The following is a 13,041-nucleotide window of genomic DNA, read 5'->3' on the forward strand; positions in this document are numbered from 1 at the left end:
GGAAGAAGGTCGTTCAAAATAAATGTTTAATATGATTTGACTGGTAAAAGATGAAGTATATTCTATTTCGATTTGGTTATTGAAATGTTTGATAACAATCAATGGTGATAAATATATATATATGAGCCGAAAATAACAATTTATAAAGTCTTCAAGTTAATAAAAATCATGTGTTATACTATTCTAGAGGATATTATTATTTGGTACCAGGAACATCTACTCTGAACGATGGTTATAACTAGCTGGTCGTGATTATTGTATGGTATCTCTCTTTTTAGATTATCTTAAATCGATTATATATATTGTAACGTGGCAGTTCGGTTAGGCCTGCCCGTTACAAGAGACTCCCTGAACCCTGGGCGAGATCCCGGAATAAGGGTCTAGAAAATCGAGTCGCGGAATAATATCAGAGAGCGCCAGAACTGGAGTCACGCACCCGAGCTTCGACAGGGACGAAATAGAGCATTGCGAACAAGATATTTCAGGTTTTTGTTTTCCTTTTATTTTTTTTGAGTGCACCGGCTACCCTCCAGTGACCAACTCCGACACCGAACATCTTCCGAGGCAAGGCGAAATCACGACGATCTCGCGGGAAGGATACCGAGGCTGCGGAGGGGGAGGCAACGCAGATCCCTGCAGCGCGGGAATCCAAGGCGGACGCGATTCCCGCCGGCGGCCGGCGCGCCGCAGCCTCCCCGCTCACCCCGCTTACGCCCAACCAAGGCAACCGCGAGGCACCAGCGAGCGACGAGGGAGCACCACCCCGCCCCACCCCAAGACTACGTAGAGCTGCGCGGGAGACGACATCGCGATCTAGCCTTAAGTTCTGCGCCGCGTAGAGACGACAGGTGCGCGGCAAGTTGCGCAATCCCCAAAAATCGATGACCGATCGATTGTTGCGCACTCTTAGGGTGATGACGTCACGAAAAATTAGCGCGACGAGATCGGCGTTGCGACCATCCGAGATCACTCGAGTTCTGGCGGTTCACGAGAGCGAGTGAACGGAGCGATTGTGCGTTTTTTTTTTTGGTATTTTGAGTTTTGAGTGATTGCGAGGAGAATGAGCCGACACGAGGGAGTTGGTCCCTTTGTCAATTGGATGTGGAGCGGTAAGCGTTGCTAACATTCTCGCGATCGAATTTCGAGGGTAATTGAGTACAGGCTGATCAGATGAAGGCTCGCCTTTTGGTAGTTTGCGTGTCGAAAAGTACTCGAAATTCGTTTGCCGATTCTTTTGCTTGGTGACCGTAGCCTGAGTTGCGCGTGAGAGAGTAACGTTAACTTCGGGGAATCCAGAAAATCGAGTCGAGCCACGGGTTGAGCCGAGACGATATTGTCTCGAGCTTGAGTGTGACCGAAGTCCGTTACACGGGGTCAATTCACGTCATCCGGCACAGCTTCGAATATCGTACAGGTCGCGAGCAATCACGGGGAGCATTCGAATTCGCGACTGCGACCCGCCGTCGCCGAGGAAGTGAAGCTCGGGTGCGTGCTGATAAGCGTATGCGTTTTTAGAGGAGGATCGCGGGTGTCGCGACGAGCCTCGCATCACTTTAGTTATTTAATATTCTTTTTAGTTATTTGATATTCTTTTTTTTTCTTTCTTCTTTTTTTTTGTTTGTATTATCAGTTAGTATTAAGTTGGCGATCAGCGCCATTGTGTAGAGGACGTTCGCGGGCAGCGCGTCGAGCCCGATTTTGTTTTTGGTTTTTAGGAAGTAGGATATTGTTAAGACGGCGACTAGCGCACGTAGGCCGTAGAGGTCTCCTAGATTTATTCAACTTTTTTTTGTGTTTTGTTTGTTTGTTATTATTTTTTTTTATTTTTATTTTTTTTTATTTGGAGTATTTCTACCTTTCGTATTTAGTTTAGGTAAAAGTGAAATTGTAGTTGGAATCGCGAAGGACGACTTGCGTGGTCGCATTATCATTCTTTTTATTTTTTTTTTTTTTTGTATTATTTACTTTTATTTCTTTTGTTTTTGTTGTATCGCTGATGAGAAATATATCATTGGGATTTTATAGTAATTAAGCCACATCACGTGTTGGCGTACCTGTGTTGCAATTCTCTCGACCCAAACTTTACCCCTCCCCTCTCCGCGGTACCGAGCTACCGAGCATATAGTCGCGGTGTGTGTCGTATTAACGATTTCGAGGCGTGTTGATCACGCCAGGCGCCCAACAAACTTCGCGACATTGTTTTAGATCCAGGGTACATCGTGGACGCCAAATTATTGTGCACGCGGTAAGTTCCCGGTTATTTGCTCCGAGTAACCGAGGTGCAGAAAAATCCACGTCACAATATATATATATAATTGTTAAGTCTTATTCGTTAATTCTTGGAAACAATAAGTACAATTTAATTGGGGGTAGTGAAGCTAGCCACCAATTCTAGACTTGGTTGTTATGAATTTACTGAAGTAGGTATTGATTATCAAGGTGAAACAAGAATTCGTCTAATTTCGAAGATTAACACTCGGATTGACTTAGCTTTTTTGGTGAATCGGTCGACGAGATTGAGAGCCGTCGGATCGTGTCGGTCTGCGTCGGTAGAATGCTGGACCAGGGGCCTCACCTCAAATTTGGAAGAGTTGATGAATCGAATGATGTTGAGCGTTGGTCACTTAGTCTTTGTGAATTTAGAATGATATCTTCTTATCGAAAGTTTAAAAGTGTCTGTTTCCGATTTTAATGTATGATGAAATTGATTGGAACGATTATTTATTAAAAATTGTTGAGAATAGAACGACACTCTATCTTCCAGCCAAATCGATGACGTGCTGACATCTATTGAAACCTATATACATTGCACGCCTCACGTGCTAGATACCTTTGTATTTTTGAATATCTCTTTACACTTGTCGTGACCGCTGACGCGTAAACACATAACATATATACCTTGTACTGTTTCACACTTCAATTACCTATAAATTAAACTATTCCGATTGTTTTTTTTGTGCTTTTCACTTACGCATAACCCGGAAACCAACAGGTTATGGGCCCAGTATTGTTTATAAAATAAAACATAAGTGAAAAAGGGTTTAGCTCAGTGTAAAAATAAAAGGAGAACAATCTGCGATCGTGACTGTGCGATCACGTGTTCGATCCGCTAAGCGCGTTTCGAAGAAATCGGAAATTTCGCGAAAAACAGCCATGAGTGCCGGTAATATAGTGCGTATCGAACCACTGCATAGAGATAATTATGATACGTGGAGAATTCAGGCAGAAGCTATCCTAATTAAAAATGAAACGTGGAAATATGTGAGCGGTGAAAAGGCCCGACCCGATGTGAAACCGGGAGATGTATCAGCGAGTACAGCTGCGGCAGAGTGGGACGATATGGACAGAAAAGCGCGTTCGGACATTATACTCGCGATTAGCCCCACAGAATTACAACAAATAAAAGGTTGCAAAACGTCACGTGAAGTTTGGACAAAATTAGAATCAGTGTACCAGTCAAGCGGGCCTGCCAAAAAGGCAGCGCTGCTTAAGCAGCTGACCTTACACAAAATGGCCGAAAGTGACGATGTACGTGATCATGTGCGAAAATTTTTCGACATTGTAGGTAAATTGCAGGAAATGGATGTAGTAATCAATAAAGATCAACTGACGATTATGTTACTGTATAGTTTACCGGAAGCTTTTGAGAATTTTCGCTGTGCGATCGAAACGAGAGACGTTTTGCCCGAACCAGAAATATTGAAGGTGAAGATTCTAGAAGAATGCGACGCGAGAAAGGGAAGAACGCCGGAAGCTGTACCAAACGCCATGTTGGCGAACAAAAGCGGTCGTTTTAAGAAAAAATGGCAAGGGAAACCACATGCGAACAAGGGGAAGGAGGACACATCCGAAGGTACGTCGTCGTTTAAATTTAGATGTCATAGATGCGGAAAAGTTGGACATAAAGCAGCAGATTGCGGAAGGAGGAAGGACACGCAGCCCATGAGCGCCAACGCTGAAATGAGCTACATTGCAATTCCAACGCAGGAAGCCGCACTGAAGGTTGACCCAATTAAACCACAGGGTACCTGGTGCCTCGACAGTGGGTGCACCTCACACTTGTGTGGGGATGTTGACAAATTCATCGATATGAGTAAGTCTGAACACAAATCACTGAATCTTGCAAGTAACTCATGTACAGAAATCAAAGGGGAGGGAACTGTAAAAGTTGTAGCTGATAATGGAATTAATAAGACTGTGCTCAACTTGGAAACGACCCTATATGTCCCTGATCTGAGGACAAATTTGATCTCTGTTGGGAAAATTACTAACAAACATCACGAAGTCACTTTCAGGAAACACGACGCCCTAGTGCGAGATCAGGATGGAAATATTACGATGATCGCAGAACGAGTGAATGGCCTGTACTATCTGCGAGAAGAGTCCCAGAACGCATGGAGCGCCGATGGTACTGATTGTGAGGAAAAGTCGATGCTGGAAAAGTGGCATACAAGACTAGGACATTTGAACGAGAAGGACCTGGTCGAGGCGGTCAGTAAAGGAAACATCCTGGGAATAGAAATGAGGAAGGATGAGAAGCTACCTCCTTGCAAAATCTGCATGCAGGGTAAATTTACTCGTGCTCCTTTTCCGAAAGAATCCTCAAGAGAAACAGAATTGCTCGAATTGGTGCATTCTGATGTAAGTGGACCGATGCGTAAACAATCACATGGAGGCGCATGGTACTATGTAACGTTCATTGAGGACAGCACCAGGTGGTGCGAAGTATATTTTTTGAAAAAGAAGAGCGATGTTTTCGAAGTTTTTAAAAATTATAAAGCCACAGTTGAAAAACAGTCGGGCAGAATGATAAAATGCTTACAGTCAGACAATGGAAGGGAATACTGTAATACTGACTTTGACGAATATTTACAGAAAAACGGGATTGAAAGGAGGCTCACTGTGCCCTACACACCTGAGCAGAATGGGGTGGCGGAACGGAAAAATCGTACACTCAACGATATGGCACGCTGCATGCTCATCGAGTCTCAGCTGACTGGATCTTTCTGGGCGGAAGCAGTAGCCACCGCGAACTACCTTCGCAATAGATGTCCCTCGAGTATACTGAAAGGTGCAACGCCTTTTGAAAAATGGACTGGGAGAAAGCCAAACCTCTCGTATCTGAAGACGTTTGGATGCAGAGCCTTTATGCTTGATAAAACTCCTGGCAAGGGTAAGTTTGACCCTCGTGGAAAGGAATGTATCTTCATAGGATATTCGAAAGAATGTAAGGCTTACAGAGTTTGGATGTTGAATGAAAGGAAGATTATATCAACTCGAGACGTGAAATTTCTGGAATTGTCCAGTTTGTCAATGAAAAACATGAAAGCTGCTGCACGAAAAATACCTCTAGAACAAGATACAAGTAGGCCCTCAGAAGGAGGTACATATGAAAGAGGGGTTATAAAGTTTGAACTGACACCTGCAAGCACAACTTCAACTGAAAACCGACCAACATCGGAGAAAAGTGATTATGAGGAAGCTGAAGCAATTGTCGATGACAGTACTGACTCTTCAGAAAATAATAGTTCATCTGGAGACAGTGTATTCGAAGAAAGTATCGACGCACTGGGAGACCAGTCCAACCTACAAGACAACCTGACAAGAGAGGACCGATTTTTCGAGGAACCACAGCCGGAAGAACTTAGAAGAGGACCTGGTAGGCCAAAACTAGTGAGCACTGGCTCTAGGGGAAGAAGAAAGAAGATATATAACATGATTCCGACGCAGACACAAACCGAAAAGGATCAAGCAGACGACCCACAAGCAAGCCTGGCCGAAGTATCTATCAAAGACGCTTTAGCTAGTAATGAGGCACACGAGTGGAGAAATGCCATAGTTGATGAATTCGTGGCATTACTGGAAAACAACACTTGGAAGCTGGTGGACCGACCGCAGGATCGAAGCACCATTGGATGCAGACTGGTACTCTGCAATAAGTATGGAACCGATGGATTGCCGGTGAGAAGGAAAGCTCGATTGGTAGCTAAGGGCTACAATCAACGCCCTGGAATAGACTTCAGAGAAACCTTCGCACCCGTGGCACGAATGTTGTCTGTACGAATACTTGTAGCAACAGCCATGATGAAAGGAATGAAAATTCATCATCTCGACGTCGCTACTGCCTTCTTGAACGCAAAATTGGAAGAAACCGTTTTCATGGAAATACCGAAATTATTTGTTGAATCACTGCCTGAAATAGCTGCAAGAATGGAGAAAAAGAAGGGAAAAAGGTACGACATAGATGCCATGACAAAGATGATCAAGGGAATCAGTCGTGGAGAAAAGGTCTGCAAGCTAGAGAAAGCCCTGTACGGACTAAAGCAAGCAGGTCATCAGTGGAATAAAGAACTTAACACAGTTTTGAATAAACTTGGAATGCAGTCTTTACAGGCTGACAACTGCGTATACTTTGCAAAGCGAGGAACGGACTGTATGATCATGCTGGTTTATGTTGACGACATATTGATGGCATCGAAGGACTTGAACTGGATGCAGGACATCAAGCAAGGACTTAAGAAGAGATTCGAGATCAAGGATCTTGGAGAAGTAAGACAATGTCTAGGCTTGCAATTCACTGATCAGAGTGGGAGGATAAAAATTTCTCAACGAGCATATTGCGAAGAGATTTTGGAAAGGTTTAAGATGAAGGACTGCAAGTCAGTCGGATCGCCGATGGAACCTAACACCAAATTAGAGAAGATCGAAGAATGCCCAAAAGAGAAGCTAGACTTGTACCCGTATAGAGAGCTGATCGGCTGCCTGATGTACTTGGCCGTGAGCACGAGACCGGACATAGCTTTTACTGTAAACTGGCTTAGCCAGTTCAATACGGGGTACTCAGCAGAACACTGGAAAGCAGCAAAAAGGGTGCTTCGATACCTTAGAGGAACTACTGACCTTGGAATTGTCTTCGGAAAAGATCAGAGAACACTCGAGGGGTACGTCGATGCTGATTGGGGGTCGTGTCCGATTGATCGACGATCATACACGGGCATAATTTTTGTACTGGGGAATGGACCGATCACCTGGGAGGCGAGAAAGCAGCGAACTGTTGCTTTATCATCTACTGAGGCAGAGTATATGGGGCTCACTGAAGCAGCAAAGGAAGCCTCGTACCTTAGAGGATTTTTGAGAGAACTGGATGAAGTTCAAAAATCACCAACCGTTATTTTCAACGATAATCAGGGAGCTAAAAATTTAGCTGCTAATCCTGTATTTCATTCCAGAAGTAAACATATAGAAATTCGACAACACTATGTCCGAAGAGCAGTCAGGGACCAAGTTATTGAATTGAAGTACCTGCCGACGGAGGAGATGACTGCCGACATCATGACAAAGGGACTGAACGGGGTGAAACATCGAAGATGTCGTGAGCTTATGAACATGGGGTAAAGCAAATCGTTCAGAAAGCTGGTCGATCGATTGAGGGGAAGTGTTGAGAATAGAACGACACTCTATCTTCCAGCCAAATCGATGACGTGCTGACATCTATTGAAACCTATATACATTGCACGCCTCACGTGCTAGATACCTTTGTATTTTTGAATATCTCTTTACACTTGTCGTGACCGCTGACGCGTAAACACATAACATATATACCTTGTACTGTTTCACACTTCAATTACCTATAAATTAAACTATTCCGATTGTTTTTTTTGTGCTTTTCACTTACGCATAACCCGGAAACCAACAAAAATGATAGTGTAATTATTATTATTATTACTTAGAATTACCTGATTCGTTTGAATCAGGGCCGAACTCAATTTAATTGTGGAAAATGGAATATCATAAAAATGTCTATTCGCGAAATGATGAGATTTAGTAAAGAACAGAAAAGATGGAAATGTAGAAGATAGTGAGTCTCTTGCAATTAACAGAATAACTGAATGCTCGAATTTGACGAATTAGCGCGAGACTTTAGGTCGGTCACAACTAAGATTTTCCGAACGCTACTATTGCTCGAGAGGGCTAATCCGGGTTTACGTCCACGCACTTCGCGACTTGACAGACGAAAGACGCGGCTTCTTGGGCCCGAGGGTCCAAGGAGCTGCAGTTGTAATAAGTTACAACGGTAATTAGCCAATGGGGAGCGAGGCGACCTCCTGGCGCCCAAATCCACATGGTCAGCGTCACTTCACGCTCTCCAACGGTGTTCCGACGATTCTCAATCTCGTCGGTGACACATTGAAAATATGAACAAAAGATATTTGCATGCAATGTTCACACATTCATTCGTACATTCCAATGAGTAATCTATTTTAATTTGATGGTTCTGAAGGTAGTGGTTTATCCTAGTTATTGATTATAATTTTAATTTAAAAAGAGGGATATTTCCAGGCTGAGCACTACTGATACTAACTCAGCAGTCTCTCATTTCAGTTCTTGGTACCAGCTAAATAAACGAAAGTTGAACCTTATGCTAGGGATCGTTGTTGGTCTCTACGTGACTTTTGCCAGGAGGGGTGGAACTCGCCGTTATTAGAATATGAGATTTGATGAAATGATATATGTGCATTGAAGTAATCAAAGAAATGAAATGAAATGGAATTTTAAAAAGGTACGCCAAGGCAGTACGTCGGGGCGTAACACTAACACACCGCATAAATCGAACTTACAGTAGACACGCACACGCTGAAGCACACGGGAACCCAGCATTGACGTAAACAGGTACTTAAAGGTTAATTCCAGCTTCAGAGTATTATTTCAGAGAAATTCCCTAGCGGTCGTCCAATGGGAAGAGAAAAGGTAGCGTAGGAGTTGTCAACAGCGAAATCGTCCGTCAACTGCCAAGTCGTTCCAGTCAAGAATTATAGGTTATGGAATACCAGTCTTCAGTTTATTGCCTCGTCCCGTAGCTCAAAAAAGAGAGCAACGACGATTTTTAGCTCAAATTTTTGCGAGAGCAACGGGGGAGGAAAAAAACCTGGAAGCAGAGCCCGAAAACGGGCAGGAAACAGCAGAAAATGGCCAGAACAGGAGGGTAACAGAAAGTGAACTAGACAGGTACTCACCGATCCAAGAAAGAAAGAAAGAGAGAGAGAGAGAGAGAGAGAGAGAGAGAGAGAGAGAGAGAGAGAGAGAGAGAGAGAGAGAGAGAGAGAGAGAGAGAGAGAGAGAGAGAGAGAGAGAGAGAGAGAATGAATGAATATACTTCTTTAGGGTTGGTGGTCGGGTGATTGAGGTAGATGACACAATAGGTTTACTTTAACACAGAAGAATTATTTATTATAAAACACTTGATTAGATGACAAAGAAAATAAATGATGTAATGTAATATTTGAATACGCGCTGGCAGAGTTGATGAGCGCGGGTGACTGTTGAGTGTGCACGTCAGTCACTGTTGAGTGTCAGAGAGAGTCCCCGAGTCTGTACTTGCGCTGTGTCCGTGCATCGGTTTTATGCACGAGGAAACAGTTAGGAAGTAGGTGGATGGAAGGGATTTCTTGTCTGTGATAGGACGAAAAGGTACAAAGGAGATGACATGCAGAAAAAATGGGGAAAACCCAGTAATTAGGAAAACGTGCCTAAACTGCGCATGCACGATCAAGTCATAAAACTTGGATCTGCGTGCGGGCGGTCGAGTTGTAAAAACTCGAGACGCGCGGCGGCGTCGGTTGTAAAGGCTAGAGTACAGTGTATTGAGAGAAAAAAAACGAGAATACATTTAAGTACTTAGGAGTTCATAATTGCGGTGCAATAATTAAGGATTAGGAGAAATATGGATTTTTAAATGCATTTGAGATTTTTGGGATTTGTCACGTCCGGTTGTAATTTTCTGTTTAATTTTTGTGAGGCGAAGCCGCCACACTTCATTATGCCCTGGAGAAAAACTCCGTGGGCAATGTGTACATGAAAATATAATGTAATAAGACTTAACCTAAGAGCTTAAAACTAAGAAAAAGCGTACAAAATCAAAATGCAGAGAAACCGCGAGCACAAAAGTGTAAATAAAACATAGAAATAGTGTAAAGAAAAAGAGTAAAAAAAAAAGAAAAGAAAAAGAGAGTGGCCAGCAAGCCGATTAACCGCACGCAGTGAATGCAACCAAATATATTAAAGTTGCGAAGCCAAAAAACGCGCCCGCAGATCCCTCTTGAAGGTGGATAGACACTGCAGAGTTGTGATGCTAAAAGGGAGGGAATGCCAGAAATGAGATGCAGAGAGAACGAAGGAATTGCGTAATGTCGAGGTACGATGCAAGGGAGTGGAAAATGTTAGTGTAGAGTGGAGACGAGATGGACGAGCTAATGCAGGAGCAAAAGAGAAGAGGTCGGAGATGTAGGAAGGGACATTTAATTTGAGAAGCTTGAAAATAAGGATGCCCATGAAGTATTTTCTGCGATTAGAAACCGTAAGCCAAGATAAGCTATTGCGAAATGAGGAGATATGGATGTCACGACGTACGTTGAAAACGAAGCGAATACAGTTATTGATTAATCGTTCCAACATCAGGTTCTGTTCATCGGTTAAATCGATATAGGCGAGGCAACAATAATCAATAAGAGGAAAAACAAGTGCAGTCATAAGCATGATGCGCAATTTTTTCGATAGAAGATTCTTATTATATTTTAGGCGAAAGAGAGTGAAGTTCACCTTGGACGAAATGTGCAAAATGTGCTTGTGCCACGAGAGGTTGGATTGCATAGTGATGCCCAGGTTGCGTGCATGCGAGACATAGGGAAGCTCATTTCCCCTGACTCGAATGCGAGGGAGAGTCGTAAAATCAATTTGATTAATGTAAGCACCACTACCCAAAATCATAACTTTAGACTTCGCAAGATTCAACCTGAGTCCATTGACCACAGCATAATCGAAGATATAGTTCACGTCGAGAGTCAGATCGGATAGAGCACGAGCCAGATCAATGGGGTAGCAGGTAAGATAAATCTATGAATCATCCGCATAAGTGAGGTATTGGGTATAGTTCAGACCAATTCCAATATCACGGATGAAGATTGAAAGAAGAAGAGGACCAAGAACCGATCCCTGTGGAACACCCATAATTGGTGGTGCACCAGGAGGAAACAGTTCCCCTGTCATCAACAACTGCTTGCGATCGCTTCGATAAATATGAGAAGAACCAGGCAAGCACTCCATCCGAGCAACCCAAGAGACGAAGTTTACGTAGAAGTAGGTGATGTGGAACCATGTCAAACGCCTTGCTGAAGTCAAAGAGAACAAGCACCGTTAGTTTTCTGTCATCAACTACCTGTCTGATATCTTGGTTAAGCTTAAGCAGAGTAGTCAACGTGCTGTAACCCTTCCTGAAGCCCGACTGAAAAGGATCGGCAAGATCATTGACCTGAAGAAAGTCAGTAACCTGACCGAAAACAATTCGCTCCTGAGCCTTAGAGAGCTCGCAGAGGTTTGCGACTGGTCTAGTGTCAGATGGGGACGACGGAGGCACAGTTTTGAGTATCGGATGAATGAAGGCACATTTCCATCAAGACGGGAAACGTGACAGACAAAGACTAGCATTGAACATATCCAGAAGGCTGTTAAAAAGAAGCGGGACAGCTTTATTAATCGCATAATTAGAAAGTAAGTCAGGGCCCTGGGATAATGAGGAAGAGTGGGGAACAAACAAAACTGACGACAGTGACTCAGCGGTTATCCCAGCAAACTCAAACACAGGTTGAGAGGAAGACAGTGGGGGGGAGACATAGGGAAGATAGAGAGTCTGGATAGGGAATATCAGAGGTTGAGCCGGCGGAATAAAACTGATTAAGGCTATCGGGAGAAAAAAAGGAAAAGAGGGAAGATACCCTAGCTTTAGTGAGACCAAGAGACGACAGCTCCCTCCAAATTCCAGAGGGATCAGAGATCGACGAGATGCGGGAGCAATAGAAATTATCTTTAGCGATACGTAATTCACTACAAAGGGCATTGCGATATTGACGGTAGACGGCCATGGACAGCAAATCACTCGCACGCCTAGCTCGATTGTAAAGCGAATTTCTATGCTTAATTTTAGATCGTAGTAAATCGGTTAGCCAGGGCGCCATCCTTCGGATTCTGGTCCATTGCTTCAGCGGAGCATTAGTATCAAAAGCCTGAGCGATGGCAGACGAAACACCACGGACCATATTGTCAAAGTGATCAGGAGAGGAAAGAGTAGAGAAGGACGGAGCATTTAATCGGGACAGAGAAGATGACAGCGATGCCGGATATTCTGTCACCACAAAGCGTTTAACCCTTCAGCACTATCGTGAAATGATTGAGTATCATTACTCTTGCGATGAGAAAAAGTCTCACGTCCGCTGCGCATGCGCGCGCATGCGTATAGCCTCTTCAATTTGAAAAGCCCAAAGCAAGCCAAATTTATTTATCCAAAAGTTCACTTTGTTTATAAATATAACTATGAATATTAAAAAAAATATTGAATTGATAAATATATAAAATTATACAACAGTAAATTTTGGTTAGAAACTTTATTTCGGTTCTTACTTTAAGATTATTATTTTTAGTTGAACAATTTCAAGTATTTCTTTTTAATATCTTATTAATTTTTTAATAATATTGCAGTATAAGTATACTTTAAGAGTATACGAAATTATAATTTGAATATTAATACAAGTAGTAAGACAGTCTTTGACTAAATTATCATCTTAAAATTAAAATAATTAAAGGCTATTATCATCATAAAATTTTCAAATTATTAACAATCAGTACTTGTTTTTAAAATTATAGCTATAATATCACTGATATAGCAGACTGGTATAATTTAAAAATTTTATCACAATCAATCAGTTATTGTTCAACAATATGTATATAATTTTTGCAATCTGGACAAAGTAACGAAGAATGAGTAGGGCAAATTGAATTTGAACAAGCCGAACAAACTTTTTTTGTGTATTTGTTGGACCTACGTGGACACCAACCCCAAATTCCAGTAGTTTTTTTTTTTTTTCAACACGCTCAGATAAAATTTCCCCAACTTTTTTGATCTTGTTTTTCAGTTCGACGGATGAACCAGGTATTTTGCTACGAGTAATAAGATGCGCCTTTATCAATTGCTGACCTAATTGTCGTAAATAA

This window comes from Neodiprion pinetum, chromosome 3 (genome assembly GCF_021155775.2).
Source record: "Neodiprion pinetum isolate iyNeoPine1 chromosome 3, iyNeoPine1.2, whole genome shotgun sequence".
Taxonomy (NCBI): domain Eukaryota; kingdom Metazoa; phylum Arthropoda; class Insecta; order Hymenoptera; family Diprionidae; genus Neodiprion; species Neodiprion pinetum.